We start from the raw sequence: 19,529 nt of genomic DNA, 5'->3' as shown, positions 1-19,529 counted from the left end.
GTTTTTATTGTATTAATATTAAAGTATCAACATTTAACATCACCTTGACTGTGCTCGCTTGTTCACAGAACTTTACACTCTGCTAGACTGAAAAACGACTGAATCTTCCAATTAATTGCCACATGAAGATGAGAATATAACTGCTTTTATTAAACTAAAAGCAGTAAGCACTTGGGACCCATCAGTCTCCCTATGTCATCTGACATGGTGAGAAACTTACTATTAGTGAGGAGCATCTTATAAGTCTGGGGGATGGGTTGGAAATATGTATTATACTTCACCATGTATATCATTTTAATCGAGTACTTAGCCATAGTATGTTAACATTCCAATTTTTTATACCATCTTGTAAATTTGTGTCCTTCATTTAGAATTGCTATACATGTAACCATTGTTTAAGTAATCATTCTGGAAAGAATAAATTACGTATTCAATAAAGATTTTTTTCAAAAACATGTAGTATACATGAAGGATTGTATCAATAACTAACTACAAGATACTTATTTATTCCTGGTAATGAACATTTTTATAAGAGCTCATTGGATGCAGCCAAGCCCCCAAATTCTGAGCTGAAGCAAGGTAATAAAAGGTAGTGGCAAGGTGTTTGATTTGAATCTTTCTGACCAATCCTGAGCATCAATAAAGCTCCAGTTCTGATTATGGAATTCTGGGGCACTATAATGGCTAATATCATCATAGTACAGTACCAGCAAAATACACACTTTGCAACTAATTTCTCCATATTATATTGGGGTAGAATATAGCAGAAATTTTTCCAATTCTTCCTCGGGATCTGAGCATCACTGCAATGGCACCAGTTCAGGCCATTATGACTGGACTTGCAACTAGATCAAATAATCCCTGTATGCTCCTAGCTCTGTTTGTACCTTTCAAAGCTGGAAACAGTAATAACAATTCTTAGCCTGCATTTAATATATTAGGAAGATTTGTAGGATTTTTGTTGTTGTTACAATGTGTTGGTAATCAGTAACCTTTCTAGCATTCATAAAAACAATGACAAGTAGAAATAACTGTTAAGACTTTTTTCTATACTGAAGAAAAGCTTTCTTAGAAAAAATTAATTTTTTTATCACAGGTCAGCAATCCAGCCTAAATAAAGCTTATTAAGAACTTAGTCTACCAAGTTAGTCTTTGAAGTCTGTACATTTCTTTAGTGTAATCTACTAGAAGCTGATTTCGATAGATGGAAGCATCTGGCTGGTCTGAGATTAGCCTAAATCTAGTTAGTAAGTGAATGGATGATTTCCAGGACTTTCTAGTAGTTGACTGGAAAGCTAAATAGCATCCCCGCAGTGACAAACTGTTTCTCTACAGCAGGGCTCTAACTCATGGCCCACGGGCGGGATGTGTCACATGCTGACCACGCCCGGTTTAGCCAAGGGGAAAAAGTCCCAATACATCATGTGATGCTGCCGTGATGGTGTGAGTTTGACACCCCTGCTCTACAGTATTATTGCTATCTTGTCCATGCATCTCATCTCAAAGAATACTTCATTTTACACCAGGTTTGCATCACCAATGTGTTTGCTACTGCAATTCCTACGTTTGAGCAGCATAGCCAAAATTTCCACTAGCCTTAAATTAGGATGCAAGATGGACTGGCTTTGGGTTGGAAATTATGTTGTCCTTCATTTTTTGGCAGTGTGTTTATATATAGTTTGTCTTTTATCTATGTGAAGATGCAAAATTCTGGTCTAGGGCACATGTAATAGATTTTTGCAATTGAGTCCCATAGAAAAGAGAATCAGTGGAAATAAGATTAGTTTTATTTAATAGGTCACAAAGCCCAATAAAGAAGAGCATTCTAAATATAGTTTATTTTCTAAACTAGGTTGTTTTATTTCACTGCAATGAAGGTAAAACTAGTTTGCTGGGTTGAACATATACTGTTTATGGTTGTGCTGGCTGGGGATTGTGTGGAAATCAAAACGCACCTGGAGGCTTCAACTTTGAAACATGCAATTGTAGAAAGTTATTGTCAGTGAAGATCATCCCCAACTCTAGAAATGTGCATTTGAACGGCTTCTTTTGGAGCTACAAAAACCCTTTTTTTCTTGCGGGATGGGCAAAGTCCTAAGGAGTGCCTTGTTTGGCGATGTGCTATTATGAGCAATTGGACGATATTCTCCATAGGGTCCTTTTTAAAAAAGTACAGCGAGGTAGGCTTGGAAGGCCGAGGAGGAATTGCGTGCACGATCGCCTCCCCAAAGTGCTCCACAGATTTTCGCGCGCTAAGCAGGAAGGTCGAAACTGAAGCGGGGCATCTCCCTGCTTTCGGTGAAGACGCTTAGAACCGCCTCTCACGGCGAAATTTGGAAGCTGGTTCCTTCAACAGATTTATCTCCCCCCCCCACCCCACCCCAAATGTATTTCCCAGAATTTCCCCAATAAATTCTCAGCCTCCAGCCGAAGGGAAGCAAATCGACTTTGAACCTAGGTCCCCGCCCGCGTCTTCGCTTCTAAATCGGCCGAGGCCGAGGCGAACTTAAAGAGGGTTAATGAACTACGGCCAAGTCGCGGCCTTCCCTTTTGACGGGATTTTTTTTTCCGGGGGGGCGGAATGGGTGGTGGTGGTGAGACAAAAGCTCCCCGAATACAACAGATCTGCAGCCTCGAGAAGCGTGCGGAGGAGTTTGCACCAGGGTGGCCGAGCACCGCGTTGGTTGCTCTTTGCCGAAAGGGGTTGCGGCGGAATATGACCAAAAAGACTCAGGCAAGCCCCCGCGGGAGAATAACTTTTCTTCCCTCGCCACTGGACCAGTTGGCGGGCAGAGGCCGGTCCGGCTCCTTTGCACATCCGACCCTGCAGGTGTCAGTAGAGGCTGCGAATAGGCGAGCGAGGGGCTGGGCAGGAAGCTCGTCCTCCCTTCTCCCCCTCCCTCCCTCCCTCTCTCCCGCGGCCCCTCTCCTTTCTTCCCGCGGCTCCGGGTCTGCTGCCTGCTGTCACGAAGAGCCAGACTAGCTGCAGCCGGGCAGCAGCCGAGGAGGGAAAGGAGAGGCTGGAGGAGCTGGGAGCAGCAGACGCAGCCTCCGCGCGCAGGAAACAGACTGAAGGGAGGAGGAAGAGGCGGCTGCGAGGGTCTTCAGCTGCTCTGCGAGAGGTAGCCCTCCGCCCTGGGGCGGGTGAGATGGAGGGGCTTTCGGAGGGAAGGTGAGTGCGGACAGTCTGGCGGGCTTTTCCTTCTCCAGCCTGTGCCTGGCGGCGGGATGCGGGCGTCGCTCCCCGCCAAGGCAGAGACAGGAGAGTTTGCTGCTTCAGGACGACGACCTAGACAGCTAGCAACTAAGTGTCGGGCAAAGTGAGGGGGAGGCCCAAGTTAAGGTCTGGGGTTGTTAAAGGGACCAGGCGCTGCTGGGCTTGCTCCGGGGAAGGTATCTCGCCTTCTCCTTTGTGTCTTGGGTTGCTGCCGACCTCCTGGCTGGGCAGGCGAAGTGCGCGCGGGAGCCAAGGGGATGCGCGGATGCTGGCGGGCTGGCAGGTCTCCCTCAGCGAAAGATGCGGTCGGAAAACGCCGGTTCAATCGAGGGCACTGAGGTTTAGGCTCTTGACAGTGGCCGTACTTCTCCAAACTGCGTTTGCCCGCCAAACTTGGCCAGATTTGGACTCCTCGCCTGTCTTTAAGGAGACCAAAGGAGAGCAGGAAATCCAGAACGGAGTAACCCCGGCGGGGCTTCCCTTACCCGCTCGTGTCCCTGTTACCTCGTCAGCCAGGCTTCTTTCTTGGAGGCATGTCGCTACAAGAAGTTAGCCCCGTGCTCTGGCTCTTTTATTTAGTTCAAATGGAGGGTTTTGTTCGCCTTTGTCGAGGGCTTTGGGTTTCTCCGTGCGTGTCATCTGCGTGCTCCTGAGTATGCTGTTTGTGTTGTCTCATCCTTATATGGTAAATCAAGCTAGAAAGACGAAAGGCATACGTTTGAATTGGTAGTTTAGATGGGCTCTTCTGGAGATCTGAGGATCGTTTTAGCGTCGTGAGAGAATGGGAGCTGCATTTCGTGTAATTTATAAGTAACTCTTTATAGCGTGGGACCGTTTAATAAGAATGAAATGCATTACAGAAAAGGGAGACTTGACTAATTACTTTTCAGACCACCTTTTGAAGTATATGTAAATATTCTTGTCATCATTCGGAATAGTTAAATTTTCAATTCCCGATAGTAAAAACACGCCTGATTCTGTATTCCAGAATTGTCTGAAGAAACTATCACAAAGGGATCTTTGTGCTATGAAATTATATTATGGAATTATGTATGTAACTTTCATAGGAGAGGTGATAAGTGTCCACTTAAGACTGAACTGATGGGAAATCAATACTGATTGAAATGGCTTTTTCTCTTTGTACATATCTTTCAGTTTATATATGTTTAACACTTCATTAAGTTCAGTTTTGTTATAAATGATGATAAATTTATACATGTTTATTTATCTTACATATGTATAATTTTGCTTCCTTGATCATCAGAATATTTTAATGGCAAAGGTGTTTTTAAAAAGTTGAAATGAACATCGAATCAATCAGTAATTATGTATGTTGCTTTCCTATTTTGATCTTTTCTTCAGAGACAAACCTAGAAACTGCCCTTCTATATATAGCTTAAGTTAGGGTGACAGAAAGGTATGTTGCCTTTAAAGTTTGGCCATATAATTTTGTCCAAAAGATTTGTGTGTGTGTGTGTCTGTCCATGTTTACTTAGATGTAAACCCCTCCATGTTCAATACAACTATAGGTAGTTGTATGTAGTAGCTTACAACTACTTGTAGTTGAAAGTCCATGTAATGAGGATACTGACTTTTAACAAATGATTTTTAATAGCTTCTTGTTTCTAATTGTTCTTGATTATCATTTTGAATCTCCTTGCACTTCAAAGTTACTCTTGAAGCACAGATTTATATTTGTCTAATCTGGTGTAAGTCTCATTTAATGGAAATTTTATGTTTAGTTTTCTCCACAACTCTTTGCAGGTGGTACAGTTATTCTGGAGCTACTAGGAAGCATGTAAATATTGTGGTTTCCCTGTTACTGGAAATAAATGAGATATGTTATTGGTAAAGACATTATGAAGGATGGCATAATTAAAACTGGTGAATGTCCCAACTTCATTGCCAGCTGAAATAGTGACAAAATGTTCTGCATGTCTGTGTCTGTAAAGTACAGATATTAAGTTACTGACTGTGAATGTGCCACAAATTCGTATGGTGGCAAAATCTTAACTGCAAAACGTCCTATATCCACATATATGTATATGTGTTGTTCTTTGACATACTATTTAATTCTACCATAAGCCTTACATTATTATTTCTACATATGCACAGGTGATAGATGTTCCTGTTATTAAATGTTTAACAATGTAATTGGATAGGAGAGGAGGAGTACAAACTGGCAACTTTGAATACCAACCGACTTATTTTTATCATAATGATAATGTGCATTGAGTCTACAGATCTTCTTCTCAACTTAAAAATCTGGGCAAAATCTGGCATGAAACTCCTTTTAGTGTACTTTTTCCACTCCCCCATTTTAATGATAGCAGTAGCTATGTGGCTGTATTTATGAGTGGAAATGTTTAGTAATACAAAGATTAGTGCCATGCTGCTTGCTTGATCTGCTGAAGAAGCAGCGTGGTCAAAGGTGTGAGCACCTGTACCCTGCCCTTGTGGGCATGTTTTTTTCTGCCTTCCCTAAACCTTTCTTTAATTAAATATTGGTGCCAGTGTAACTTTATTATATTGTGAGACAAGCACAGAAAATTGATGTGTGAGTTCTTAATAGAGCAGGGGTGTCAAACTCAAGGCCTGGGGGCTGGATCTGGTCTGTAGGGTGCTTATATCTGGCCCATGGGGTCACCCTGGAAATAGAGAAGGACTGGCCCATGGTGCCTCTACCAGCAAAAATGGAGCTTGGGAGGGCCACATGTGGCCCCTCCGAGCTCCGTTTTCACTGGCAGAGGGTAGCAAGAGGATGTCCCAGCCAAAAGCGGCCGTGCGTGGTTCCCCCGACCTCCGTTTTTGCTGGCAGAGGGTTGCCAGAAGCTGACACGGGCAGAGCACTCATGCCACAACAGGCATTCCCAACACAACCGAAGTCATGCTGGTCACACCTACCCTGGTCACGCCCACCCCAACCCCACAAGGTCAAACTCAACCCTGATGCCACCCTCAATGAAATCGAGTTTGACAACCCTGTAATAGAGGCATAACACAATTTAAGGGGGAAAAGGCGGGGGGGAAATCTCCTTAAAAATCCTAACCTGTTCCACTTTCTCTGCACCTTTTTAGTGCAGCTCTGATTCCTTAGGGTCATCAAAACATTGCCATATTTAAATCAGTGTTCTGGTTTATATATTGTCCAAAGACATTGTTTGCTTGGACATTAAAAAAAAAACCATTATCGGTTGCATGTACGTGCCCAATAGGCCAAAAACCATTGTTTACAAACTTCCTGCCAAAATCAAATGCAACATATTATAGCTTGTTTAAACCCAAACAGTTCTTAAGATATATTCCCTATTAGGACCTCAGATTTTTATAGTTTTCAAGTCAAAATAATAATGGTATATATTATTAATTCATTACTAGGAAGAATGAATGAATACTTTAGTGTGGTCTTAGACCAGTAGGCAGTTAAAATATATTCAGCATAAAACACATATTAATGGACATAAGGTAATAATAAAATAGTTAGAAATCAAGATATTTAAGCTTTTTTAAAAAATGCCCTAAAATTCCACATAACTATTTAAACCCTGAGGTTTCTTATGCATTTTGAGTTTTCCTAAAATACAATGTTGCTAATGAGTACAGTACAGGTGAAACTTGAACAATTAGAATATCATGCAAAAGTTCATTTATTTCAGTAATGCAACTTAAAAGGCAAAACTAATATATGAGATAGACTCATTACATGCAAAGCAAGATAGTTCAAGCCGTGATTTGTCATAATGGTGATGATTATGGCTTGCAGCTCATGAAAACCCCAAATCCACAATCTCAGAAAATTAGAATATTGTGAAAAGGTTCAATATTCTAGGCTCAAAGTGTCCCACTCTAATCAGCTAATTAAGCCATAACACCTGCAAAGGGTTCCTGAGCCTTTAAATGGTCTCTCAGTCTGGTTCAGTAGGAATCACAATCATGGGAAAGACCGCTGACCTGACAGTTGTGCAGAAAACCATCATTGACATCCTCCATAAGGAGGGAAAGCCTCAAAAGGTAATTGCAAAAGAAGTTGAATGTTCCCAAAGTGCTGTATCAAAGCACATTAATAGAAAGATATGTAGAAGAAAAAAGTGTGGAAGAAAAAGGTGCACAAGAGCAGGGATGACCGCAGCCTGGAGAGGATTGTCAGGAAAAGGCCATTCAAAAGTGTTGGGGACTTTCACAAGGAGAGAACTGAGGCTGGAGTCAGTGCATCAAGAGCCACCACACATAGACGGATGCTGGGCATGGGCTTCAAATATCGTATTCCTCTTGTCAAGCTGCTCCTGAACAACAAATGTCAGAAGCGTCTTACCTAGGCTAAAGAAAAACAGACCTGGTCTGTTGCTCAGTGGTCCAAAGTCCTCTTTTCTGATGAGAGCAACTTTTGCATCTCATTTGGAAACCAAGGACCCAGAGTCTGGAGGAAGAATGAAGAGGCACACACTGCAAGATGCTTGAAGTTCAGTGTGAGTTTGCACAGTCTGTGTTGATTTCGGGAGCCATGTCATCTGCTGGTGTTGATCCACTGTGCTCCATTAAATCCAGGGTCAACGTAGCCGTCTACCAGGAGATTTTGGAGCACTTCATGCTTCCTTCCGCAGACGAGCTTTATGGGATGCTGACTTCATTTTCCAGCAGGACTTGGCACCTGCCCATACTGCCAAAAGGACCAAACCCTGGTTCAATGACTGTGGGATTACTGTACTTGGTTGGCCAGCAAACTCGCCTGACCTGAACCCCATAGAGAATCTATGGGGCATTGCCAAGAGAAAGATGAGAGACATGAGACCGAACAATGCAGAAGATCTGAAGGTCGCTATTGAAGCATCCTGGTCTTCCATAACACCTCAGCAGTGCCACAGGCTGATAGCTTCCATGCCATGCCACATTGAGGCAGTAATTGCTGCAAAGGGGCCCAAACCGAGTACATATGCATGCTTATACTTTTCAGAGGTCCGATATTGTTTTATGTACAATCCTTGTTTTATTGATTGCATGTAATATTCTATTTTTTTGAGATTGTGGATTTGGGATTTTCATGAGCTGTTAGCCATAATCATCGCAATTATGACAAATCACAGCATGAACTATCTTGCTTTGCATGTAATGAGTCTATCTCATATATTAGTTTCACCTTTTAAGTTGCATTACTGAAATAAATGAACTTTTGCACGATATTCTAATTTTTTGAGTTTCACCTGTAGTTGCACTTACTGAATAATTTCTTCTTTAATAATTGCCACTGAATGAATATTTCATGAAGTTGCCTTTTGCAATGTTTTCTTCCAGATGTCTTGGATAAGAGTTCTAGTCACCTCTATTACCATGTAGTGGTCATACTGGCTGCTAGTCATTGAGTTATGGACACACCTGGAATATCAGTCTAGAAGAGAAGACCTAGAAACTCAATAATTATTGGCAATAACAAAAACATATATTTGAAAATCATTTTTTCCACTCACACCCATGTAGCTCAGCTTTTGGTAAAGATTTTGTACCAATATATATGGTACCATATTGCTTCCTAGTTAGTGGTTCTGACATGCCATTTGATAATAAGCTATGGAAATGACTGGATATAATTTTCAAATGAAGGTTATTATTATGCTAGTTGTAAGAAGACATTGCTAAGAGATGTTTGAGATGTATGAATATATTTAGCATAGCCAGAGAGAAAGAGATCCTGCAGTAGAAAAAAAATCAACAGGATTAACTACCCGCATCTTAAGGTATTTTCATCTTGATTTTTGATATTCCTTAATGATGCACTGCTGTTTATACATAAGTAACTTTTTAAAACCAAATGTTCTTTGATTATAATTGTTATTGGAATTCAAATTGCACTTAAATAAATTGCATATTTGGTAAACTGCATGGGTATGTAGAAGAAACTGGTTTTGATGTACAAGTTTATTATTATGACAGATCGATTGTTTATTTGCACAAATATGTTATAAAAATGTAATAATCTCATGTGAAAACTCTACCTTTTTAGAAAATGGTCATACAGTTCCATTTCTTGTGAACTATGGTATATAATAGTGTACAGTAGCTTTATTTGGAGATGTTACTTATATATGCAACTTTGGTTATACTGAATAATTTGACTTGCAGTTTTATACAATTTAGTGTAATTTGGCTTACTCTTGAGAAGCCACATACAGAATTGCAAGATAAGAAAGTTAGAGATAAGTTGACTTTTAATTCCTTGCCTAACTCTTTAACCTATGAATGAGTGTAAAATTATGTTGCATCCGTGCCAGTTTGCATAATTTACATTATGATTACGAGATATACAAAGCCTTATTTTTGGAAACAGTTTTAGAATAAAAAAGGTCACATGTCACAAATTGCTTGGGAATTATGTATTATTAATGTCCGTTCTGGTTCTGTTTTCGGCTTTAAAGTAGGTCTTGATAGTGTAACTGCTTTCAATAGTTGCTTTGTATAGCACTGCTGTCTGTTTTTGACATCTTACTTTTGGCAGTATTCTGCTGTGATGATTCTAATTCTTGCATGTATTTGAGGCTTTGATATTTCTAGCCTTTTTAAGGTTTCATTTTCTCTCTATTTTTCTGAAACAGAGGTTCTATCAACAATAGGGGCTAAAGAGAGCTTAGTGATAAAAATAAGAATAAAAATAAATGGCAGGAACTTGTCATATTTTGTTTCTTTGTCTACATATGTATTTTTCTACATTTGGTATAATCTGTGGGCTATATATGAATGTCCTCCAACATTTAGCTACAGGCTTAATTTATCAAGTCACATTCAAATGTGTAACTTTTCAGCCTTTCACATTACCAAAGAAGGAACGTGGTGTTGTTTGCTTGTACTCTGATTGATTCATGCCCTTATTAAAAGCCTTCCTTATTGGTGTGTTAACTGGGAAACAGCAGAAATAGTTACTTACTGGCAATTAATTACATACATACACTATTCTCTAATTTATAAAGTGGAAAACGGGGCTTTAACAAAGAATCCAAGGTACAATATCTGTATACAGGTTGTCCTCAACTTACAACTTGAATTGGAACCAGAGTTCCCATTGCTAAGCGAGGCAGTGGTTAAGTTAGCCGCACTCAATTTTACAACCTTTTTTGCTACTGTTGTTAAGTGAATCACTGTGGTTGTTAAGTGAATTCAGATTCCTCCATTGATTTGCTTGTTGGGAGCTAGCTGGGAAAGTTGCAGATGGTGATCAAATGACCCTGGGATGGTATATGCCAATTGCCAAATGGTCAAATTTTGTTCACATGAATTTGGGGAATAAATACTACAATGGTAATAAGTGCAAGAAGTTTGCTGAAATTTCTTTGGTTCACTAAAGCAGCAATGTGTGCAAGAAATGATAGATTTGTCAGACTGTTATGTGACAGTGCAAGCCTGTGCTTGCCAAAATCCAGACAGTCTGTCAACATTACATGTTGGAGATAAATAAATTACTGTGACTTAAGACAAAAATGTCATTGCATTTAATGCAATTCTGTGATATATACTTATAGATTTCTGCTAATACTGTGTATTATTCCAGTGAGATAGATGCTCCCTGATGATGCGCTCCAGAACAAACCCGAAAGCTTGGAAGAATAAACCTTTGGTTCCAGTGATCAACTCAAATTGGATCCTGCAATGTTATAGTATGTTTAATTTTCTACTATACAAAGATTGTATCAGCTTTTGTTCACTAAACAAAAGTGAACTTTTGTTCACTAGGGATTTACTAAAATTTACAATCTAAGGGTACCTAAAATTGTGCATACAGCTGTTGGAACTCGAGTTGATAGGCAGATAAAATACTCAAAACAAAAAATAATTTACAATAATTAATTTTCACTCTGCCACTAGCAATTCCCAGGCAGATGTGAAAGTTACTTCTCACACAGCAAGAAGACTGACACTTATCATAATAAAGAACAGATGAAGACTGTCAGTATTTCACAAAATGACAAAGATATCTAACGCTCTGCACAGAAAAAGGAGGAGAAAGTGGACAAGAGTTTTGCACCTTAAAATTGTAATATAGAGAGATATACCAACAGATAGAGATAATATATGCAATCTCATTTGAAAATGAAACTTGCTGAAATTCTTGTAATTTTTACTTTTTCTGTAATAAATACTATTAATTCCAGCTCTTGGATTCTAATTCAAATCACTTCAATCCAGACAACAAGGGAACTCTGACTACCAGAATGCATAACTTGAGAATCCATAATTATAGTCCTCCTGATTTTTTCCAAAAGAATTTCCAAATTGTAATAGTTACCTTAAAGAAGTGGGATATATGGTGGGTTATCATGTTAAATTATTGTCTTAGAAAATCAGTTCTGCCTGCTTATACTGTCCACAAATAACAAAGAGACATTACAAAAGTTCAGATTGTCAACAAAATAAATAAATAGGTGCTAAACGTGTTACTTGTTCTCTTCAGAATATGTGCACTGGGCTATTCTACACATTGTATTTGTATGGTTCCTAGATGTATGTAGCTTTTGGTTGTTAATTAGGGTGTTGATAGCTAGCTATTAAGTCATTAATTGTTGTTTCCTTGTGCTGCCCTATGCTCCTAAGTGTCTGATAGGCTGGAGGTAAATCAGCATTCCTATTGACAGACAAAGGTATTCAATGATTTCTCTGGCTATTTTTGGTCCTGCTCAGTCAACAATTATGGTAGTTGTGAAATTGAATGCATGCCGTTGTTCATTACAATGTGAAGCTACCAATGAGTTTGGGTCTCCTCATTTAACTGCTCTCTCATGTTCTCGCAATCTGGTGGTTAGTTTCCCATCTGTTTCACATAGTGGCAGGGCAATCCGTGCTGGGAATCTGATAAAATTACATTCCAAGTTACTCTCAATCTTTGTGCTAGTATATTTAGGAAAGTGCGGTGGTACAACAATGAATGACTTAATATCCAGTCATCCACAACTAATTAACAACATTCACAGGGGTCAGACTTTGCCCTCTTGTGCCTGTGCAAGGACTCTAGATTAATTCCCCACTTAATTCCTGTCCCTGGCTCTGCCAGTCTCTTTCTCCAGCACTAGTGTTTTCTGATTGCCCAAATACCTCTGTAGCTTATATTTAAATTCAGTTACCATCATTACACCTTGTTTAAACTTTATCCTTATTTTTGTGGCAGAAATCCCACTTTGTTAAACTCCAAAAGATATTAGAACCGTATACTCTATTTTTGGTTTTTCACCATGAAACTATTTGTGCTCTGTTACCCATGGGGGGAAGCTCTGGAACTGAGAGACAGGAAAGCTGTTATGGAACATCTTTTGATACCTTCATTTTACCAATGAGCCTGGACTGAAGTGTTACAGACTGTGCATTAATTGAACAACAACAAATCCATTCTGACTTCTTAATGTGAGATGTTGAGAAGGTACTTAAGGATTTCTGATACTCCAAGATCTGTATGAAGGCAGCACTTTTTATTTAAAATTCCCAATTGGAATATTTATTTTGATTAAAGAAAGTCATATCTTTTTCTAATAATGATCCTTGAACATGCAGGCTGTTCATAGTTGGATTTGAAATAATAAAATTTGCAGTGGTGAATGCTAACTACGTTTTGTTTTAAACCAAAGACAAATCACGTTCTGGAAGTTATGTTGAATTCTTTAAAATCAGGCATAATTTGGCAGAAACAAAACCTGGAACATTTTGATTATTCTGAGTTTTGGTTGAAATAAAAAATGCTATACAGAGAAAGGCTCACGCATGTCACTCTCTTCCTCCTCTCAGTAACTCTCACTGACTTGCATGCCTCTCTGATTTTTCTAAAGTAATTCTAGAATATGACAGATTTTTTTTTCATGTTCTTGCAAGATAGCTTTTTCCAGGATCTGAGCAGGGAAAAGGTAATTTGCCTTTGAGCCAAATAGGTTTTTGTTTCACAGTTTAGCTAATTGCTGTTTCTGTTATTAAGTAGTGTGGTTGTGTGCACATTATATTTTAGGTTTTTTAATCCTCTATTATCCGTAATCAAGATTTTTTGAAAGTTAAAAAGAAAGATCAAGGGCACACGTTTTGTCTACCCAGTAGTTTTTCCTGAACTGAATTGAATATACACTTTGAAAGGCTGTTTTGTATGGTGGTAGTCCTTGTCCCTCTACTCAGAGGAAGAAAATATCAACCTCATACATTTTGTAATTGTCTCAGCTCATTAACATAAACTCCATTGCTAAAAGGCTGAATAGAAAATATTAGTTAGCAATGACATCAAAAGTTCTGAATGTCTAAATGTAGGGTATTTAAGTTGAAAATGCATACTTAAATGTAATTATTGGCAGCATGGGTCCTCTGAAACAATTAATTCACCCAATAAAATGTTAAATTACCAGCCTTCTTGCTGATAAAGCATACTTCTGGTTCTTTTTTAAAAAACAAAAACGTAATATGCTACAAGCTACACTTGTTTGCAGAACATTGGGTTGAGAGTCAAAATCTTAGGCTTCGGGATAAATAAATAATACTTTAATTGCCTAGTTCTGTTTTCAGAAAGTATGTTAGAATATAAAATCAACAGATTAATTAGACTTCAATTAAAACAGCATTAGTGTATAAAGTGTAAAATTGCGGCTGTAAAAGTTTTATTCTTAGGTGGCACAAATGTATTCTTCTCATACTGTTAGACTTGTTAATAGCATGCATTCAACATGCATTTAATTGGATACTTAATGGCACATATGGTGTTTATAAGAAATACACCTTCTCTGTATGGAGGAAAAATGGGCATACAGATGGTTTTTTTTTAAGGCATTGCTGTGGGTCAAAGGAAAATGTTGTCTATCAGATGGTTGTGCACAGTGTTTTTGAATGGTATTTAATAATAGTAATTTATTAAATTTATATGCAGCCTGGCTCTGGGCAGTTTACTACTTGTTAAAAACACTGAAACAAGGAAAATACAAAAACACAAAAACAATCCAGAACAAAAGAACAGAGATGACAAAGAAAGCAAACCTAGATGTGAACAAGGGAAAGGAAGAAAAAGACGTCAGTTGTCTTTGTCAAAAGTGTGGGCAAATGTGTATCAAGGCTCTTCAAAATACCAGTGGGTAGGAGGGGGCATTCAAAGTTTTGGAAGAATCTGATTCTGAAGGGCAGGCACTGCTACACGTGCACTTCCAGGGTCCTAATAAATGCATTGTTGAATCTGCCAATCCTGCCAGATTGAATCAACTGGTTAGATAGTATGGGAAACAAAGATCCCTCATGTAACCAAATCCTATGTCTTATAGCGCTTTATAGGTAAAGACCAGCACCTTGAATTGTACCCAGAAGCAATTGGAAATGAATGCAGCTTGCAAAGCAGAGGTGTTACATGGGAAGACCTATGCATGGCCATCATTGCTTGTGCTGTTGCAGTCTGCGCCAACTGAAGCTTCTGGGTGGGCTTCAAGGACAGCCCCATGTACAGTGTATTTCAGTAATCAAGCCACGAAGTGATCAGGGCCTGGGTGACTGTCTGAAAAGCTCCCTCCTGCCTCTAGTCTTGAATGTTCTGTTCTACTATACTTTGAAATAGAACAATAATAATATTTCTCTATATTTAATCTTTTTCTAGAAAGATTGATGCTAAATAATAGCAAAACATATTTTTAGGTTTTTATATGACTGTTAGCAGAATAATATAGGTTAGCTTTATACAGTTCAGTGCTCTTGAGAGGTGTAACATGCTTCCAAAAGATATATTAGCTGTGGGTAATGAAAGTTATCGTCCAACACGTTTTGAAAACACCAAATTAAATATGGAGTTATAGTTTAAAATTTTCAATATTATTATTAATCCCAGTGAGCTTTTCTTCAGATTTGAAGTCTGAAATGTATTTGTATTTCAGGCAAATTATTGTCTCTGAAATTTACTTTGCAAAGTGAAGATAACTCTGAGCCATAAAATAATGCTGCTATATACCTTAGTGCCCCCATGATAGCTTGTAGATCTGTCCACAAAAAACAGTGATTTGGAGGAACTATAATTTTTACCTTTTGCCCTATAACAAAATTATTTGTTTCCTTTTATTTTCAATTGCAAATAGAAAAGTGTATTGTTTTCTCCTTGATTATGGATTTGATTGACATCGCATTTCAGACAACTAAACAAAAGGAGAAGGAGTATGGAATTGTGCAATAAGTAATGAATCTAGTGAACCTCAAGCACCAAATAACCGGTTTTATAGGTGGCACTTACCATCAACAAGACTGGCAAAGATGTTTGAAAACATGTCTGCCAAATGTTGGAAATGTAATCAGATACCAGGTTCGTACTATCATATGTGGTGGACATGTCCAAAGGCAAAAAAATATTGGACCAAAATACATACATGGCTAGAAAAAATGATAAAGCAACATATTGATTTTAAACCAGAAATATTTTAGTTGGGTATTTTACCAGAACAGTATAATAAAGGTAATACATATCTAATTTTACATGTGTTAACAGCAGCAAGAATTGTTTTTGCACAACAGTGAAAAAATGAAGAGAACCATTCAGATGAAAGTGTTATAAAAATATTAGAATGCTCAGAGACGGACAGATTCATACTAAAAATAAAGGAGAAGGAAGAAACAGAATACTTTTTAACATGGGATTTATTTTACCAATGGCTAACTTATAGAAACAGTGGTTAGAAACTAAGAAGATTAAGAGAATGATTAATTATATAATAAAACTTTTCTAGTATGAATAAGCCAATGCTACTATTACTATGTGATTATTATCAATGAAATGCATATTAGTTGTCTTTGAGTAGGACAAGACTCATAAGTGGTGAATAATGTTTCTTTAAGTTGAAAAACTAACATTAATTTTAACTAATTCACACTAAAAGTAAATATTTTTGCAGACTAAAATTACATTCACTTCTGAAAAAAAAGTCAGAAAAGATAGGACACTTTTTAACATGAAAAAAATGTTAATGAAATCCATGTTATCACTTTTAGCTCAAACCTGTTCAGAAGTGAAATCTAACTTCTAGCAATTGTAAGGAAACCAATATGAATTACAGCTTGGGCTTGTATCAGGGAAAATTAATTTCTGAGTTTTACAAAACCTCCAGCTTCTGACATGTTTTTGTCTTGCTTGCCTTTCAGATTGCAGTTATAATTTTGTTTTCATGTCACAGGAAGTTTACGTTAAAACATTGCGTCTTGCATCTATTTTTAATAATGATTTGATGAAGAGCCCTTGCTAGAATAGAAGCTAAATACTTACGAGCTCATTGAAATTGAGCGCCTAATAAATAAAATAAAATAAATGAATAAATAAATGTGGGGAATCTAAGGACCTCTAAATCATTTAATCTCTCATAGTCTTTTATATTTCTTTTGTAACACCTACAATCTCCTGCCATTGATTATGCTGGTTGGAAATTCAAATTATGGAAATTCAGATCCAAAAGTTTGCAGGACTCTGGGTTGTTCAATACTTATTACTGAAAGACTTTAATATTTGAATCCTATTCTGTAGAAAAATGTTGAGATTAATCTGTTTAATTAATCAATGGGAAAAGATTTGTTAATATTTTCTATTGCCTATTTAGCATTTTCCTTTTTTTATCCTCACAACTGGTAATTCATACAAGTGGCCCACTTAAATAATTTTAGACACTAACCTTATATTTCTACCCTGGTACTCTATTTGACCAGTTGGCAAGGAAAATGGATGATTCATAGTTGGGTTACTTCATTTAATTTAACATATGGTTTGTCTTTTGAGTGGTGGGCTTCATTTTAATTATTGACTAGTGTCCTGTCTCAAGATTCTTCTTTCATGATACCATTCACTTTCATGATAAACCTAATGGGACTAGAATATTGCAGATGTAAAAAGCAGGATTTATAACACAATAACAGAATGATATAGAGTTGGAAGGGACCTTGGAGGTCTTCTAGTCCAACCCCCTGCTCAAGCAGGAAACCCTATACAACTTCAGATAAATGGTTGACTAATCTTTTCATCACTTCATCATAAAGTGATGGCTTGAAACATTGTGAATGTGATGTGGGAAATTAAACCAGAATGATCCTATCTACCTGACTGGTGCTTAGCACGTTTTGAAGATGTTATATGGGTTATCTATGTGAAGAAAAATTTACAGTGTATAGGTGCTTTTATATAGAGAAGCTTTCGTTATCCTAGGCATACTTTGAGGAACATATGGTAATTTTGAATGCTTCTGAATTTAGGAGTAATACTGACAACATAGACAGTTTAGTCTCCAAGCTTTGAAAACGCAATGCACTATTTTATTGACTTTGATTAAGTCCTGTTCTGTTTTTGTTCTAAGCAAATGTATTGATAATGGGGAAAGATTCTTAAAATAAAGTTGACTGTCATAAGAAATTAATACAACTTAAATGAAAATGTCTGAATGGGAACAGTGACCTTTTAAATTCTAATTTGGGAATGAATTAACTACTGTGAAGTTTTATGAGTCACAGTGAATTATACGTATTAATTACTTGACAGTCTTGCATACACTAAAAGCAGTGGTTATCCAAATGGGTCTTCAGCTGCCAGATCAAGCTGAATGGTATTAAATTGCTTGATCAGGATGTCATGTCTTAAAGTGTTTCCTGCTCTATGATTCTTTTAATGAAGTGAAGTTGAAATATAGCATAGTTAAAACAAGAAATGGTCTATTTATTGTCTTCTTGATGGGCTGCAAAATAGGAGAAATTGCTGTTGGCAGACATTCAAATTCTGATACCTTGTAGCTAGATTCAGAAATTCTAAATTATACATACTTCTTATGGGTGCCTCATAGTACGAGTTTTATTGCTAGAATGCAAGCATCAAGGACTTTTAGGACAAGAACGTCTATTATACACTGGTATTCTTTCTCACAAAGTGAACTTTATCTAATTTCTTTAAGTATCTTCTATTTTTCATGTTCTCTGCAGCTAGATGCTACTGCTGTATATTGACAGCTCAAAGGGCATTTAGACATGAGCTGATGCTTACTTTTATTTTGTTAGACTGGATTATTAACTAACCATAAAATAGACACCCGATTCAGGAACCAGCATTCTTTTATGCAAGATACAAAAATGTAGTTTTTGTACTCTAGATCAGGGAAATAAAACTGACAACTACATTTTTATGCAAGATACAAACATGTAGTTGTCAGTTTTATTTCCCTGATCTAGAGTTCCATTATCTTTAAGGATATCCTTTAAAGGCTTGTGGGACTGGTCTCAGTGCTAGGTAATTTTTCTGAGGATAGAGCAGTGATTAAAAATAATGTCACATAATTCTGTCTTCTAAAACATTTATTCCACCTCTCTTATCTGAATCAAACAGATTTCAGAATGGCCACCCCAGGAAATAATGCTGTGATTAAAACTCTATTGGGTCATTATTGTCTGTCATATTGCTTCTTAACCTCAACAAATTTAAGATATGGGAACTTTAAGTCCGAGAATTTCCCGGCCAGCATGGCTTGCTGGAAAATTCTGAGAGTTGAAGTCCACACTTGTTAATGTTGCTGAGGTTGAGAAATACTGGTCGATTGTATGCAGGGATAATGTGCCAGTGGATGCTTCATTATAGCATATTTGGAGCTATTCTGAAAATACAGGAGCCCTGTAAAAGAGTCTTAATTACATGGCTTCTATGCTCTGGGGAAAAGAAAACATTTGGACTTTTTGAGCCACCATGTTAAGGGAATTTAGTCTTGTGTGGGGTTAAATTGCCTCTGGCTGTGTTGGAAGTAAAGTTAGAATTAGTTAGAATAAACAGAGTTGGAAGGGACCTTGGAGGGATTCTAGTCCAACTCCCTGCTCAGGCATTTTTATATTTCAGTAGAGTAGGAATTAACTATAGAGTACACTTTCTCCTCCATGCTGCTGCGAGACCCCAGGATGGGTATGACTCCTCCTGATGACATCATCAATCTGGGTCTATCTAGTATAAAAGTAGCAGCCTGTAGGAGAAACCCCCAGCTTTGACTCAGCTTCTTTCGATGACCATAAGATAGTGCCTCTGAAAGGAGTTTAGTTAGCAGCAAAAGCAAAAGCTATCTTCATCATTGGCATAGCTCCCGGGTAACTGGTGCAGCTGTGCCTTCAAGAGAGTGGGGCTCCACTCTCCTGCAATGCCGAGGATTCGACGTTTTCTTCAACCGAGGGAGACTTTAAGTAGGGAGTAACCCTTGATCCTCCCCCACAGTCTTCCCTCAGCGATTTCGGCTGCCACGATTGTAAAGATCACATCAGCGATAACAGCGGCTCTCAGCTGATCGTAAATTTTCACTTTATTGCCTATTTTGCCGTCCGGGGCTGTTTACAGCCTAAG

The 19,529-nt window shown here is 38.0% G+C and overlaps 1 protein-coding gene across 5 annotated transcripts in view; it reads left to right on the top strand.

Annotated features, from left to right (window-relative positions):
* Positions 1 to 2,960: 2,960 nt before the first annotated feature.
* Positions 2,961 to 19,529, top strand: part of LDLRAD4 (low density lipoprotein receptor class A domain containing 4) — a 250,057-nt gene continuing 233,488 nt past the window's right edge. For 2 of the 5 annotated variants that reach the window (XM_087961495.1, XM_087961492.1), the window contains exon 1: positions 2,961 to 3,122. The gene's annotated coding sequence lies outside the window, so the exon portion shown is untranslated. Of the gene's footprint in view, positions 3,173 to 10,750; positions 10,858 to 19,529 lie in introns of those variants that run through there. The other 3 variants (XM_087961494.1, XM_026671964.2, XM_087961493.1) reach the window with 2 other exon arrangements.

The sequence above is a fragment of the Notechis scutatus genome, chromosome 3 (assembly GCF_049901735.1).
Source record: "Notechis scutatus isolate UNSWTSFEM ecotype Mainland chromosome 3, rNotScu1.2, whole genome shotgun sequence".
Classification (NCBI taxonomy): Eukaryota; Metazoa; Chordata; class Lepidosauria; order Squamata; family Elapidae; genus Notechis; species Notechis scutatus.
Note: the sequence above shows the minus strand (reverse complement) of the source record. Positions and strands in the feature narration are given on the sequence as shown.